Raw genomic sequence first — 17,722 nt, 5'->3', positions numbered from 1 at the left:
AAGGAAACCCAGGTGAAATCAAGTTGAGTGTTTGCCATGTGACTTGTTTTCAGTGGAACCATGACTTCTGAACAAGCAGTTTCTTAGAAGTCATTCTGGCCAACCCACGACATGAAGGTCCTACCTCTCTTGACTTGCAAACCTCCCTCTACCCCAGATCCTTCTTGCTGCTGTCCTGCAGCTCTCAGCTCTGCCATCTCCTACTGATTACTTTTGGGCCACAACTGAAACTTGCATGCAAAAGCCCATTTCTTCCAAGAGTATCACTCCAAGTTGAAATGATCCTTCCTCAAAAGCAAGACACAATGAAAAATACAGTCCTGATCTTTTGAGAAAATCCTGCAGGCTTTTATCTTGAGCATGGCTGAAAACTTCAGGTAGCAGTTTCATGTTCCCATAACATACAGGAAAAAGCAGTAGTGTGACACCAGCATTACCACTAAAAATAACTGACGTGTAAAAATAAATAAAATACCACTTTGTCTGATATCTTTTTAAAACGAGATGAATACTTGTGCAGCAGGTGGTGAGCTGAAACACATCATATTTAGTATGAGAACACTTAACTTCATGGGGACTGAGACAATAATGCTATACAATCATGTCTGTAGGGTCTAATTTGACTGTAAGATTTAAATAACAATTCTATATCCCACTTGAACTTGAATGTGTTCTTCTCAGCAGGAAGGCAGCAGAAACTTCAAAGTTTAGAAAGTGTAAGCAAAAGCCGTGTGCTCATGTTCTTTGACATCTGGAAAAGTCCTTGCAAAAATATGGGGCCTATGTAACATGAACTGCATTTGGTCCTGAAATATTGGTCAGAAAATAAACTTTTCAACACTCACATTCCTGTAAAAGTGCTTTACTTTTTTAAAAAGTAGAAACTGCTAAAATAATTTCATGAATTATCTCACTAGCCCAATTAGCTGCACAAGGGCAAATCATAGAATCATAAATACTTCCACACAATTGAAGCAGGTATATTTCAGATATAGGCCAGTTAATTTTAACAAAGCTAAGAAGTTTAAAAAATCTTAGAGTGCACTGTGTTGCAATCATTTTGCTTTTGCAGTGTATCTGGCTAACTGGATACCAATCAAACCTCATTTGCCACCTGATGGAAAACAGGATTGTTTTTGGGTGCAGCTTACTGGGAGGTAGGAGATCAATAAACCCAGGCAGAGTGGCTTAAAAAAAAAAAAAAAAGGAAAAAAAGGGAAAAAAGGGAAGAAATATTTGAAACTGTAGGCTTGTACTAGGAGTGGTGTCTATCCTCTCTCTCTTTTTTTTTAATATTCCACAAACACTAGAAAGGAAAGAAATTGCATGAACACTGAGACATATTTGAGCAAATATTTTAACCAGAATTGCTTTTTTAGAATTCCTAAGGCTTTCAGGGTTAGTACTGAATTTCTGGCATTTATTTCCCAACATCGTTCTTTTTGCTTATTGTAGAGATGAATGTCCAAAAAACTAGTTATTCAGTAAAGGGCATTCCTGCTTTATGCTAAACAAAATCTTAACTAGTGGCATGAAGTATGAGCTTCAAAACATTTTTCCCAACCTGAATTTTTCTTCAGTTTTCTTAGCAAAACAGCCCATCTCAAGGCTAGGCTGCTTTTCCTTCCTAATCATACCCCTGCTGTTTTTGTGTTTCTTGACCAAAGTGATCTGGATCCACTTGGTATTACTTAATGAAGGACAAAGCAAAAAAAGTACATTCCCATCTCAGTGCAGGACTCCAGCATCTGTCATCAAAATGGCAACAGGTCAGCGACAGTCACAAAGTCTATTTCTCCCAGTGCTGCGCAGTGAATTTTGTTAATTTTTGGAAAACAGAACTACTTCTGTCCGTTCCTCCCATTTTACCTCAGAGCACAAGATGGAAGCTTCCCCAACCTTCCTTCCTACCCCCTGTGCCACCTAGTAGCTTAGCCATCCTCATCAGAAAAACCTTCAAGGTCAGAGGCTGGGGAACACCTGCTCTGTGGTCTTATGCAGGAGGGTGAATTTTGCAAGAAGCAGCAGGTCTGAGCTACATCGGTCCTTTGAGCACTCAACTGACTGCTTACCACCAGCAAGCGTGGTTTCTGGGAGGTCCTCCAACTCCAGTCTTGCAGGAGATAGTCCCAGGTCTGAGCTACCAACTGTGTGTAAAGGTGGAGAACTGAGAATGCCTGGGAACCTAGCAAATGGGCACTGAAGCAGAATGCTTTTTGCTTGCTATTTCTGCTCCAAGCTCACAGCTAAATTCACCAGCACAATGAATTCATCCAAAAAAAGTGGCTGTGGAGGGATTCTTGGCAGTCCTAGCACTGGTCTGCCTCAGAGGGCTGGTTGTATTGTACAGCATGGGACCAACAGACATGATACACTGAACACATACACTGAATAAACAAGAAAAATCTTCGTCAAAGTTTTCCCTCTTCTTTTGCTTTTTTTCTTCTCATATAAAGGGAATTAAGGTCCAGGAAAGCATATAGACCACTTGCTCCAACAAAATACAGCCTCTGCAATTTATAAATACTGAATTGTTATTTCTTAATTTATCCTGTTGTGTACTTGTTAACTTTGCAATCGTACTGGTCTGAGCACTGGTGGTGATCTCATATCTGTAGCATGTCTCTGAAGATTTCTTTCATTTAAATTGTTTCCGGCGAAACACACAGTGTACTGAGAGTGCAAGTAAGAACCCCAGTTTGTTTTTCCTATTTACAAGGTGAATGCTGTTGGATAGTTGCCCTAATTCTACTGGTGGCACTTTGCTTTTTTGCAAAGGAAAAGAAAACCATAATCTTTAGTGCAGGGTATTAGAAATTAGAAAATACTTATTTAGTGGAAATAAAAACTAGGCGGAAGGTAAACCTTTGTTTTGGCAATCAAGGAGGATTGGTTGCTAACATAGCCCAGAATCTTAGCTGAGTTAGCTCTTACAATGCATACCATTAAATCAAATTGGATAATTTCATTCATCTACATAAGCAGAGCCAGTATGCTGAGGGGTGTCACTATGCTTTGGGGGGGAAAAAAAAAAACAAAACACTGCCATGTTTTCAGCCAGATGAAAGTGTTGACTCCAGGGTGATGGCCATGCAAATAACAAGAACTGAAATAACCATGTACTTATAATGGAAAGAGTCCAATGTATGTAATCACGAGAGATCGAACTATTGCCACTATTCTGAATTTCTGAAAGAACATAAAAGCCTGAGGAACACAAAGTTTTAAATTTACACATACAAAGATAGTATTGTATGTCTGGAGAACAGCAAGTATACTGAATGAAAGAAAAAGAGAGAAAATTTAAGCAAATACTGATTCATTAACCTAATCCCTCAAGTACAAAGGGTCTTATAACAGATTTTGAAGGAACAGATAAATAAAGACATGGAGGTGAAGGAAATATTGGATACAGTGTGATAGGAAATATAATAAAACAAGATCTGGTCAGACTAACTTAATAGCTTCCTTCGATAAGATAGCTGATTTTCTAGACAAAGGAAATGGAGTCGATCACATCTATCTAGACTTCAGTAAAGCACATGGTATGGTGCCTCATGGGAAATTATTTGTTAAGCTGGAGAAGATAGGGATTAGTAGAGGAATTGAAAGATAGGTAAAAGACAGTCTGAAGGAACGACAGCAAAAGATAGTGTTGAAAGGGAAAGTATCATGAGGGTTACCAGTTAGCAGTGGAATTATTTATGGATCAGCCTTGGGTTTGATCTTCTTCTTATTTCATTTATGACCACGACACAAATATTAGGAATGTGGTGATACTACATAGCCTGGCACTATCAATACACAGGAGAGAAAGGATATCATGCAGAAAAAGGCTGGATGACAGTAAGGACAGGTATAATAGGAGTGGGATGAGAAGCAGTATTTTGAAGATAATAAAGTTAGTCACTTATCCCCAAATGAAGATAATGCTTTTGGAAACTAATAACAAAAATCAGGAAACAGTTAGAAAAGTCTGAGCTAGACGGGGACTCCTGGTAATCTGTCAGTCATAGCACAACTGGGAGCAACCAGTAAAATACCTCCGTAAAAGTGCATGTATTCCTTGGGATTCATCAGTAGGTGTAATTTAGGTGAACAGAAGAGGATTGGGTCCATCATGAAAGCCAGTGATGAGACCCCACCATTATTAGAATCCTGTTACTCAGTCTCAGAAAAATGTATTTAAATCGGACCGGATGCAGAGGAGGTCATCTACTGGCCAAGAGCAATGCCTGACATCTCATGTTAACCACATATCTCATTCCCCACTAGCCTGAAAAGATTTGCCAGCTTTTTCCTTACTGATATTACAAGCACCTTCCATTCCCAGAGTGGTACAAAGAAGACAGATTACCAAAACAATATGGTTCATCTTTTCCACAATCCTGCTACGGATCGTGATGTTAATAGTAGGTAATTTGCTATTAAAGGAGCTAGATCAGCACTCTGAAAGCACACGAATAAGATTTCAAATCTCAAAAATACTATCTTACTTTTTTGTAATGAATATGTGCAGCTTTGCTTCTGAAAAAAATGTGCAGTCTTTAAGAAGGAGTGGTATAAAAAAGGGCTTTTAATAACCCTCCATAAAGTTAGTGGAACAAAGCCACTTTTGTCCTACTTTTAAAAACATTTCATAGAATTTTTCCCTGAGATAGAATTGGTTTGTCAAATCCACAGGCTGTACAGAAGACAAATATCTATTCTTTCCAGCTGCAACACCTGACAAATCTGGGTCATATGCTGTTACAGGTTTTCAGATTGCTTTTGTCTGATATGGGAAGTTTGGCATAAAAATTGCTGGTGAGATACATCTCTCTTGCTGTTGCATGGCAGTGGATGAAAGCAGGTTTGGTGTAAAACTGAGTCCAGCTTTTGCTTACATGGATGGTTTGTCATTTCAGGCCAAGCACCCCGAATGATGCAACAGAAATAAAGTAGTCATATTTAAGTATATAATTTCCATTCATTCACTGTGAGCAGAAATTCTGCTGTTGAATTTTTTACTGCCTTTCTCTCCACATTTTTTTTTTTTTTTTTTTTGCATTTTCAGAAATCATAAGTAATAGGCTATAAAAATCCAAGGACTTAGATAATAATTTCTCTTGTTTAAAAGATAAGCCATTGCAAAGGGGAAGATGGAAGTGCAAAGACAGCATTCATAAGAGAAGTGAACTGAGATGACATCTGTGGAGAAGAAAAAAAAGAATGCTTTTTGGGCATGCTCTCAGTTAAACACTCCTTTTAGATTATTTCGTTAGAATACCAAACTTTACAGCAAAATTAAATTGATCAACAATATTTTGTCATCATTCAAGGAAGCAAGCCAGGAAAAAAGAGGAGTTCCAATATCTATCCAAAGAGACAGCTGTAACCAACGGATTTATTTATAAGAATATTATTTGGTAGCAAAGAACTTACCATGGCTGAATGTAAAAAAGTATTTTTTTGATGAGTTAAAGAGATTAAGAAAAATCAGGCAGATTTTGACAGAGAATGGTGTGTAAATGAGAGGTGTTATCAGCCTGAATCTGGCAGCTCCATTTTTGTTATGGTGAAAAATATCAGTATTATTTACTAAGAAGATTAGGGCTGAATTGGAAGAGAGGCTGGTTGTTGTGTGGAGATTGAGATAAGATAAAGGATTTTACCTTCTATGCACAAGCCAAATGCAATACACACAGGACTGTTATCTCCAGCTCAGGCCTAGCAGAGGTATATTAAGATGTACATTGTAATTACCAGTGGCAGGAGTAGATTTCATAAAGGCTATTTTAAACCCTAATAAAATGCTGGCCTTTAATTATACAGCTTTGAAATATTTTTCTTAGTTAATTGCAACAGAAAAAAAAAAAAATCCACCTCATATTTGAAACTGATTCTTGCAGAGAAAACACAAGCAGAGCAGGCAGCCTTTGCCTGATTTGCACTTGTTTTGCTGTCTGGCTTCATTCTGTGATTTGAATCACAGAGACAACTGGGACTGCTAAACACCTTCCTCATTTTCCCTGTTATCCAGAAAGCAAGATTAGCACGGATTGGGGAAGGCGGGGGCTGGAAGGAGAAGAAGAGTCGATCTTCTTTCCACAACATAATTAATTAGTTCCAAAAATGAGCTGCACACTCATCAATCACTCCTGTTCACTGGAGACAGATCCAAGCCCCCACTATGCAATGGGGTTGTGTGTGGGGCTGAGAGGAGCAATATCATTTTTATCACTGAGAAGAACAAACCATGCCAGTTTTATATTTAGCACAAGGCCAGTCTGGGTCTCTGTAAGAGCTCACAAAAGATTGACACTGTCAATAAGCAATTTTCCTGGTGGAAAAAAATCTGGAATTGTAGGGCAAAAAAAGCAACAACAACAAAACACACACCAAAACACACACACACCTTGCTCTTATTGAAGATACTTGTTATTGTTGTATATCCCATAATGGCAGTATATCCCAACAGTAATTCCAACAGTGGTGGCAGGTCATAGTAGACCACAGCAGGCAACTGCTGCTGGACACTTTCATTGTGAGTACATCCCTTATATCAGTATAAACTGCTCTCTGACTCCTGTCTTGCTCCTGAGCCAGGGCAGCTATATTCCCCCTTGCTTTGGCTGGACAGAAATGTTCTTAGCAGTATGGATTTGAAAATCTGGCCCCACATCAGTTTAGCAAGGATCATACTTAAACAGAAGTAGCAAATAATTCATTCAGCTTCATAAACATCCAGAATAGATAATAGACAGATTCTGGTGGCAGGAGGTCACACAAATCAGCAAAGTGATGGTCTTTTCCTGAGCTCCCAGTGAGTTTATTCTGAACTAAAAATGTAGTATACTAATAGGCTTGGATCCATTAGAATTGCTCACAGTTCATCTTTTTCTTAGTTACTGATAGCCAAGCAGTGCAGAAAATCCATTGCCTGTATAGTGAATACTATACTCTGATGTAGATGAGTCATCCATTTACAAACATAATTGTAAACATAAAAATGATACGGTGCTTCTGTAATCTGGATAATTTGTACTTTAATGCATCTTCTGGCAAATGACCATTTAGAAAACAAATTGTTCCATGATCTGAAGTAAGAACCCAGGGACTTCCTGCAATATAGAATGTGTTCAGCTTACCTTTAAAAGTTGAAGAACTAAGACAGAACACTTTACATTAAAGTTAAAACCACAAGCAGGAAAAAATATGGTGAGACCAGAGGTATGCTTATGTATCCTTAACAATACCTGCTCTTTTTTTTTCATAATATAAAATATAAATAAAATTGACTGAAAATGATGATTTCCTCAATTTATAAATAAAAATCTAAAAGCAATATATATAGCAGCTTTGGAGTAACAAATTTACAGTCTAAAATGTAAACAAGCAAATACTCCTTCGGTAAAGCCTTCTTGTTCTTTCACATTACATAGTTCTTTGAAGAGCTTCCTACAATTAACATTAGTGAGCTGCATGTAAACACTGTAGACTGCCAGAATATCAGCTCCCCTTCAGAACAACTAGAATCCACATGACCAGAAAATATCAGGGGAAAACTTTTTTGATGTTATGGTTTAACCCAGCAGCAACTCAGCACCACACAGCCATTCACTTGCTTCCCCCAGCTAAAGCACAGAAGATAAATAGAAACAAAAATGCAATAATAACTTATATATCCACAATGTGATTATTCATTCAGCTAATAATACAGCTGCCTGCTGACCAATAGCTTACCAGCAATATGAAGTCTCATCACCCAATAAATGACACCCAATAATCTTCAAGAAACAGCCACCCCTGCACAACTCCATACACTTCCGTAGCCTTCCAAATGATGTTACATGGTATGGAACAACCCCTTCAAGACATCTGTCCTGGTACCTTCTCTCCCCCTGCTGCCAGCCATAAGGGCAGAGGCTCGTCCCTGCTGAGTAACCTGGCCTGGGCTGTGTTCCTATCAGTTCCTCCAGAACTAAGCCATATTCATATTTTCCCCATATTCCAAAACTAAGTGATATTCCTTATGACCGAGAAGTCTTTAGTTCCCTTCTCCACCTGACAAAGTGTAGCTGCAGTAAAAGCTTATGTTTTTGCTGGTTTGCAAATAACACATTAACTCACTGGATTATCCCCAAGGAACCTGGGAACTTTGTGAAGTCGGTGGTTGCTCTCTTCCCTTTCAAAGAATCATTAAAGTTGGAAAAGGTCTTTATGATAATCTATTTCAACCATCAACCCATAAACACTGAGCCATGTCCCTCACTGCCACATTTACACATTTCTTGAACACCTCCATGGATGATGAATCTATCACCTTTCCTAAGCAGTCTGTTCCAATGTATTACCACTCTTGGATATAGTTTTCCTAATATCCAAAATGAACCTGGTACAACTTAAGGCCATCTCATCACTGTTACCTGGGAGAAGAGACCAAACCCCACCTGTCTACAACCTCCCTTCAGGCTGTTGAAGAGAATGACAAGGTTGTCCCTGAGCCTCCTCCTTTCCAAACTGAACAATCTTCTCTCCGTAAGACTTGTGTTCCAGACCCTTCAAGCTTCATTGGCCTTCTTTGTACACACTCCAGGGCCTCAACATCTTTCTTGCAGTGGGGGGACCAAAACTGAACACAGTACTCAAGCTGAAGCCTCACTGAGTACCGAGGCACAATCACCTCCCTTGTACTGCTCATTACAAGACAGTATGCCATTGGCCTTGGCTACCTGAGCATGCTACTGTCTCATGTTCAGCTAGCTGTTGACTAATACCCTAAGATCTTTTTCCGACATGTAGATTTCCAGACACTCTGCCACAAGCCTTTAGTGTTGTATGGGGTTGGTGTGACCACACTGCAGGATCCGGCACTTGGTCTTCTCGCAGCTCACACGACTAGCCTCAGCCCATCAGTCCAACCAATCCAGATCCCTCTCCCTTCCTTATCCCAGGCATATCAGCACTTCCTCACAATTTGGTATCATCTGCAATCTTACTGAGTGTGCACTCAATCCCCTCATCCAGATCATCAATAAAGATATAAAGTAGGACTGGCCCCAGTACTGATTCTTGGAGAACTCCACTCATGATGCGTCACCAGCTGGATTGTTTGCATTCATGCTTGAACCAAGAATCCTGTCAACAATTGTGCATTTTCTATGAGGCAGTGAGCACCCACCACTCACAGCAGATTTTGTGGTGCCTGGAGTATTCAGTGTCTTACAAGAAAAGGCCTTTAACAAGAAAACTATTTTGCTTTCCTCAAAACAGAGTTTTATTGTTAGAAGCACAACATATGAAACTGGCACATTTATATGAGAGCAATACAGTGAATTCTGAATATAATATATATAGACAGATAACTTGGCTGTAGCAATTAAATCTTTCTAGTGTGATAAATACATTAATGATTACATGATTAAATCCATAATCCTTAGCATAGGAGGAAGATTTGGAAAAAGAAAAACAGAGGATGAACAGTTGCATAAACCTAGAAATATTTAAACGTAATTTATGTTCACTTTGTTTCTATTTTGGAATCTCTGGTGACTTGCGATGCTTGTGGTTCTAACCTTAGCTATCCAGGCTATTTAGTAGGCTAAGGTCATCTCCAAAATGTCCTGACTGCGCATTTGGGAGAAGAAAAAAAAAAGATATCTCAAAAACCATAAGGCAGAAATCATGTTTCTAACTTTGTCTGAAAGTGACAATGTTGGTCGTTTTTTTGTGGGTTCAATGTGCTGTTTGGTTATTGCAGAAAAAGAGGATTCCTTACTGTTCCAGCTATGATTACATGTTCAGATACTATCTTGATGGCTTTAGGAGACATCCATGTGTGCAGTGGGGTGCGACTGGTTGACACAAAATAATTTTTTTTCCAATTTGTTCCATGGTGACAGTAATTCAGACAAGAAGATGATTTTATGTTCTACTGTTACCTTCTACCTGTCCAATAATTCCAAGATGATGCAATGGATATTTACAGAAAATTTTCTTCATATGTACATATATTTGTAAATATATGTACAAGACATAATTGCTCATTTTAACAGTTTCTGCTGTACTCATAATTATTTATTTCTACTCTACAAAAATTTTGTGCCTGTCAGGTTTTTTTAATGTATTTATTTGCAAATGAACTACAGTACAAATAAGGAGCTGTTGCTACTTTTTAGTGTGCATACATTTCATTTCTTAAGTATCGTTTTTTCTTTCCATAAATATGAGATATGTGCTGAGCACGTCTGACACCCAGTTTCTGGCAGAGGGTGCTCAGAAGAACCTTAGAAACCCGTCATTTTTCTTGGTTGGCTAAATAGCTTTTTCTTCTATACCCAAAAATAATGGGTGTCTTAAAGGACAGAGCAATTTAAGCTATTGAATTACCTGCTTCTATCCTCAGTTTTGGTAAGCTGCAATGAGATTTCTGGGGAAAGCAATATCTCCAAAGAACTCTGAAATAAAAAAGACATCCTTTCCTCATTCAGTAATGTGATTCAGCTAAGGGCTGAGCACTTTGTAAAAGGTGTTGGATGTTTCAAAATCCTTTCAGGGTTTAAATTTGTAAGATAGCTCTCTGGTAAAATTGTTCAGAAAATAGTTGCACCAATAAATGTCTAACCTTCAAACCCAGTTATCATAAACATTTTAAAACAAATGCTGATAGGGTTTTTTTATTGAATAACAGAAAAATATTTCAAATTTTCAACCCTGTGGGGTCCTTCCATCTTGCAAATGGGAGTAATAAACAAACAAATGTACTCAGTCAAGTGGAATGATGTAACAGCAGTCAGCCTTTCCAATTGCTTCTCCTGATTTATGGTTGTTACATCATATTTATCAGAATGACTCATCTCTAATCCATACTTTTTAGGCTGTGAAGATCCTGAGCTACATTCTTTGGAATGTAGCTGAAATAGTCATATGATAAAGATTGATCGGCACACAGAAAGCTTTACATGTTATCATTTTTTTTATAGTAGGCTCACACATATTTGAACAAACACAGAACTTCTACTATCCCACGTATGTAAAGAATCCCAAGAAAGAGGAGCAATTACCTAAGATTACCATTTATTAGCTATTGAAGAAGCAGAAATGAAATTTACTCAGCAATATCCCGTGACTCTCAGTGATGAAAACAGCTGCAAGATCTAATTGCCTTCCATTGGATCTTCATCTGCAGACAGATCATCACACAAGAAAGTGATGCCCCTCTTACACTGCATCTTGGTCATCATCCTGAAAGACAAAGTTCAAGGAATACTGAGGAATCAGGGTGTTTGAGATGCTCTGATGGCTCTCATCACTTCTTCTTTCACACTGCAGCCCCAAAGTAGACAAACAGTAAGAGTGCTATTTCTGGTACTAGAGACATACTACTAAAATAGGCACCAAATACCTCTCTTTTGAAGTGAGCAACAGACAGCTATTTGAAGAACAAGTATCAAAGTGAAAAAATGTGCCAGCCTTCTCCACTCAGAAAGGCATCAATCTACCTCATTTGATATGGCACAGTTTTTGCCTTTACCCAGAGCATCGGTAACAGAAGACAGCTGAGAAGTGATCAGGAAGCACCTAGCATGTGTTCTCCAAACAACATCCTGGCTGTCTTCCACACGTGTGGAGAGCTCAGTCAAATCTCATTGGTTTTAGCTAACAGCTAACAAGAAATTTCCTCACAATGTGAGGAATTCACATCAGGAGCCAAGTGAAGACAGCTCGGATTAACCAGATGTCCACCAACTCAAATAAATCCACTCATCAGGATTTTGCAGAGGTATAGGCACTTTAATTTGCCTATTCAACAAATTGTGCCTTTATGATACAACTAGTTAGTTTGTAGTCATTCCGTTGCCAGTTCTGTCTCTTGTAAACAGTGTAGACTTTTATTGTATAAATTCATGATGGTTGTTCTGCAAACAAAACCCTGGAAGACATGCTTAGCAATCACCTTGCAGTAAACAAAGGATAGCTATTAAGATGTACTAAACCAGTGAGAGAGCAGGCTGCTGGCAACAATTTGTTTTACCTCAGGGCATTTTGGACGACTCAGTCTTCTATTAAATACTGAGCATCAACCATCAAAACAGATGCTGTCTGGCAGATATGTCTCACTGTAGTACCGTTCCAGGACTCACCTACTGAATGAGCATCATCTAGCAAACTGTTTTACAGCAGGTAACCAACTCTATTTCAAACCAGATGAAACCAATAGACTAACCCACTCATCAACTCCAGTAGATTCCTCTCATCCACATTGTACTCATACATTATTTGAATTATACCAAAATAAATCCTTTCAAGTCACCTAAACAACTATGCAGTTCTAGCCAGTACCTTGCTCCACAACAAATTGATTGATCATTTTCATTCAACAACCAAAGGTACTGAACTCAAAAACATGAATTAAGAAGTTTTTTTCTTACTTGCTACTATAATCTGCTCAACGGAATATAAAAAGCTCTGAAGCTGTCTCTATACAATTATTTCAGTTGTCTCACCTTACTTAATTTTTACTTTCTTCCATAACCACTTCTACTACTACTATTACTGCCATGAGTATGAAGTAGTACTTGTGTGAAGAGTAAGGCCCACATCTGTATTTAACTAAATGACTCTGCCACCCCAAACAGCTTAAAAGCTAGCTTAATTGCTCTTCAGAAGATATTGATGGAAGAGGAAATGTCTAGATCTAGTGCTTTTGCTCACTGGGAGGAGAAAGCAACATGAAGATCCATTGCCCTTCTAGTATGGTGTCAGTCTTGAGCACTTTTTCAGCAGGCAGCAAGAAGATAGCCACTATCATCTTGCTGTTTTGATCCATACTTGCCACCTAAGAAAAGCAAGGTCTGTGTTCACTTGCTTTCATTTATGAAAATGCCCTCCTCAAGGTACGTGGAGGGAATAGGTTATCTTTTTCCTTTGCTTTGCTTGTGTAGCTGCCATGTTCCTATAACTGCTACTGTGACAGTCCCAAAGTCAGCACAATGTCATCTTGATGAAGATGAGATGAATCCCTGCAGAGTCCAGGAAGCTTTGGCTGTGTGCAATTGCATTTGAAGGGACTCCTGGGGTGAAGTTCTGGCTTCAAATTCTCTGACAAGGTGCTGACACAACACTGTCAACACATGGAGGGTGCACAACTGGCAGGAGCAGGCTGCAGTTGTTTGAAATGTACCCGCTCTAAAAAAAGGACACAATATAATTGTTCAAGACTGTCATCGGTGATGGGACAGTGGTGTTTATGCCAGCTTCACCACAGCCAAAATCAAACACTTTCTCTTTGTAGCCCTTTCTCCCAGAAAACATGCCCAAGTCATCATGCTGTTGTCACTGAAGTTTCTCTAGACAAGCAATTCAACATTTAGAACAGTCATATACAAAATTAGACTTTATAGCATAACCTGAAGAAAAATAATGTAAATCAGATACTTGTCTTTCATATGCAAAAAAAAAAAAAACAAAAAAACCACCACTGTGATGATTCTGACTGAGTGACTGAATGACTATTTTATAATGATACTTCATATACTGTGCTTGTTAATTTAACAAGTTGTTTGCAATGGGTAGTTGTAGGTAATGTTGTAAATACATTACGCATCAAGAGTGATTGCATTTTGCTGCATAATACAGAGAGGAATATTGTACCGCCAAAATGGGTAGTTACGTGTATTTTATCAGGCTACCATTTCATTAGCTAGATGAGACTTGGCCAGTGGACATAAGAGCTTGCACTTATTACTCTTACCGTGGCACTCAAAAGAACAAAGTTTATTGTAAGATAAAAAGAAACGTCTTCTTAAATCTTGTCTCTCTTGCATATATTCATTTGTGTTTCTGCACATTATTGTTGCCAGAGGTATATCTTCTCTGATAATAGCAATAATAGGAGCCAGTTAGAACTAGCAAAGCTATTTTCTTAATGTATTAGCACTTCCATTTTAGAATAATCCTACTAGCATGATTCTGTAGTATTTACAATTTTTATAAGTACCGATTATATTTTCAAAGTCAAAGTGGGATAAAATTAGTGCATTGTACCCTGTTGTTGCTGCTTTCTATAGTAGTCAGCCATACATACTGAACAATGCCATACAAGTGTAATTTCGAGAGGTAAGAGCTTGGTTCTTTAAAAAACACTTACATGGGCAGTATGAGCTCTTGCTGAGGATCATCACCATGTGAACATTGTGCGTACAGTCTACTTAATAAAGAAAACCAGAGTTACGTGTATAAACAGGGGCATGTAGGTGGAGTTCTGGCAAAAGAGCATTTTTTTTCACCACTGAAGTCCATTCAGCAGCCAAGAAAACTGTATCTTATCATACCATTTGTACATTGTTGGGAAATAATATCTATATATCTAATTTACAAATGTTCATAGGCAAGTACTTTCATCCAGGCAAGGAGTGGGATTTGGGGAGAGAGTTTTCTATAAGGCTTGCAGGTCCATCTGGGAATGATGGATGACTTTCAGCAGCAAAGATTTTCTAACAAATGACAGTCCAAAACAGAGCCTTATAAAGTACTCATAGCTAATGTCAATAATTCTTTCTTTGCCAGTTTAAATATCCTTCTGAGTCTCTCATACCCTCACTGGTACAGTACACTGGCAAAATTAGCAAGCTAATGTCACCACTCCTTGTAGATAAACACGTGTAAAGTGTCAGGCAATAAGGAGGAGATTACAGAACACATATTTCTAAGTACCACTTATGAATACAACACATGTAGCTCATGGAATTGTTGACATCATCTAGAGAGGAAAGCAAGTCTTGCAACCACAGTGGATTATGTCATTAGCCAAACTGGAAAGTAATCATTCCTTACAGCTGCCAGAGTCTGTCTCTGCCCTGGAGCTCCTGTTTTCCTGAAGAATAATATATTACTAAATTAAGATAAACATCGTGAGAGTGAAAGTTCAACAAAACGTAATGTGACATGCACATCTTATGCATAAGCCTTTTGCAGGTTGATGCATTTAATGGAGCCTCTCATCTTGCACTTGCTTCAGAAAGAAATGTCATTAAGTATGGGAAAGAGGGTCAGGAGTATGGATGCAAACAGAAGATTTCCAGAATGCACATCATGACTGGGAGCGTGAATCTGTGAGGCTGCTGCAGTAACACGCAGAGGCTTTGGCTGGGATTAGGAGCCCAGAGAGGCAGTGATGTACACAGCTACAGGCAGAACCATCCCTGCCCCAGGGAGTTTACCATCAAATAATAGAAGCAATACACATAATTGGAAAATAGAAATTATAAAATCAGGAAGATGTGTGCCTACAGTCATCGTAGGCATCTGCATACCTTCCTGCCCCTCTCCCATAGAAAGCTTGTTTGCCAGCCATGACCCCAGGCCATTTGCACCAATCATTGCTTCAGCCGATGTGGCTTTTGAAGAAATGGCTGAAAGATGAGAGAGCCTTACAAATGAGTCCACTGAGTGTTATTTGAGTTAAAAAGAAATAGTGATGTCCATACAGTAAAGAGGAACAGGGTTGCAGGCTGGTGATTGCTAAGAGGCAAGGCAGCTGTTTGGTGACCCGAAGATGAGAGGAATCGAAGGCGTAAAAGAGGAGGAATGAGCAGGACTGAGAGCTCCAAGTAATGAGCATGGCTAGGGCTGGCTTGTTCTTTGTGCATATCAAAGAGAGACAATGTATGCTGAGGGACAAGAAAGATCACAAAGAAATAGGTGGTTGGATGCAAAATACTACTGTCTCGAAGGGATGAACTGGTAGGTTAATAAGTTGAAGATCATAGGAATGATAATATGCCAGTGTAACCAAGAACAGGAGTCAAACTAAGAGTACAGCAGATAATCAGAAAACATCACTTTTGGCCATGCTAAATCAAAACTGGATATAAAACATCTTAAAAAGAGATGAGAGGCAGATAAGCTGAAATGCAGCTATGATGTAAGGAAACATTCCAGGAATGAAAATTCAGTTTTGCAATTTTTCTAGCATAAAAATACTTTGAAGAAAGCTGCCTGCAATTTTTCCTCTGGGTTTGGTTTGGCTCAAGTCAAAAAGGCTATTTTTGCTTAAAGCTGTTAACAAGATGAGGTGCTTGTCATAGAGGGGAATGTAGAAAGTGAGAGGTCAGAAAGGAGCAGTGCTTTGTGGGAAAAGGGTGAAGGATGTAACCTTTGTAGGGATTAGGAGGTTTGATCCAGGGTTTGTTAAAGGCAGAGGAGAAAAAAGCCAAAGCAGCTGTTTTGCTGCATGCCTTTGCAGCTGAGTCAGGTTAAAGCTATGGAGAAGGACAGGCATGAGAAGGGAGGACGCAGTCACACTAGTTGCATCTGGGTAGGTGACTGGGTGTGCAAGATGAATGTCAGGAAGGGATGTGGATAAAAATTGTGGGTCGGTGACACTCTGCTAAGCTGTGTCTGCAGTGTGAACAAAAGCCCTGCAGAAGAGACACAAAAAAATATCTAAATGTTTGGTGTAGGGGAAGAGATGGTGTGGCTGGCATCAAGGAGGGAGTGGGAGAAGAAGGTAGTGGGGAGGGTAGAGTAACAGCCAAAGGGAGTAGCGATGGAGCAAGACAGGGTGACAGTCTGTGGAGGGACAACAACATGGCCAATGCACTCACTACCAAGAGTGCCACTGTGGCATTCATATCCTACATTAAGCCCTGTGGTATGCAACACAGGTGCAAAAAACCATGTTGTAAGTCTGTGACTGCAGCATCAAGCAACATTTGTGAGGAAGAGGTTTTATTCACTCAGAGCTCTGTAAGCAGCATTCTCCGAGATTTTGAGGCAACAGAGGGAGTAAAAGTTATTGTGGAGTCTACTGCAAAATGTTCAGTGCCTTGATACTTGAGACCCTAAATCAAAATCTACAGATTTGATGAGCAAATCCTCTTCAACCTCCTTTTCTGCAGACTAAACAGCCCCAGTTTCCTCAGCTGCTTGTTGTATGGCTTGATGGAATCATAGAGTCTTTTAATTGGAAAAGACCTTTGAGAACTTCAAGTTTCCCTATTGATTGTTTCTGTCCAACTTTTAGCGGACAAAGAAAAAGATTACCTGAAATCTGAGGTCCATTATTAATTGGAGGTGCTCCAGTCCTTACTTCTTACCAAGCAGAACAATGCAATCTCTTCTGTCAATAGGTTCCTTAAAACTAAAATGAATCATGACACAAAATGGGCTTTTTTTTTTTTTTTTTTTTTTTTAAATAAATTGAAGTACACTTTGTATCCACTCCATCTGCAATGCTCTATAGACTATCAGTGTAACAATACTTTTGCAGAAAAATAAATGGGTGCTTTGACTCTGGCTCACAACCAAAATCATATTAAATGCCACCGGAGGTTCAGACCAAGTATCTGTATTTACTGTGGTTGGTTATGGATCAGGAGAAGATAAAGTGTTACTCTCCTTATATCCAAACACACTTTTGTTCCTGATACAGATGTTTGCAGATGAGAATGCAGGTGAGATGTTCTCATATGAATGGAAGAGGAAACACACAGCCAGTATGGCAGCAACTTAACCTGTTTACCCTTTAACTTATTTGCATATTGAAAATACGTTATGACTGAAGTAACTTGACAGATATGGACAGAGATGTTTAGTACGTAGGAAATCTGGTTTGGTACAAAACCACTCTTTTGAGTTTACACCCATATTTAACCTTGTCTAAATATAGACCTCTGCAGTTAGTAATTCTCCACACATTTCACAAGGTTTCCTAGTCCTTCTTTCCGAGATTGCAAAA

Source organism: Phasianus colchicus, chromosome 2, assembly GCF_987193195.1.
Source record: "Phasianus colchicus chromosome 2, bPhaCol1.hap1.1, whole genome shotgun sequence".
NCBI classification, from domain to species: domain Eukaryota; kingdom Metazoa; phylum Chordata; class Aves; order Galliformes; family Phasianidae; genus Phasianus; species Phasianus colchicus.
Note: the sequence above shows the minus strand (reverse complement) of the source record.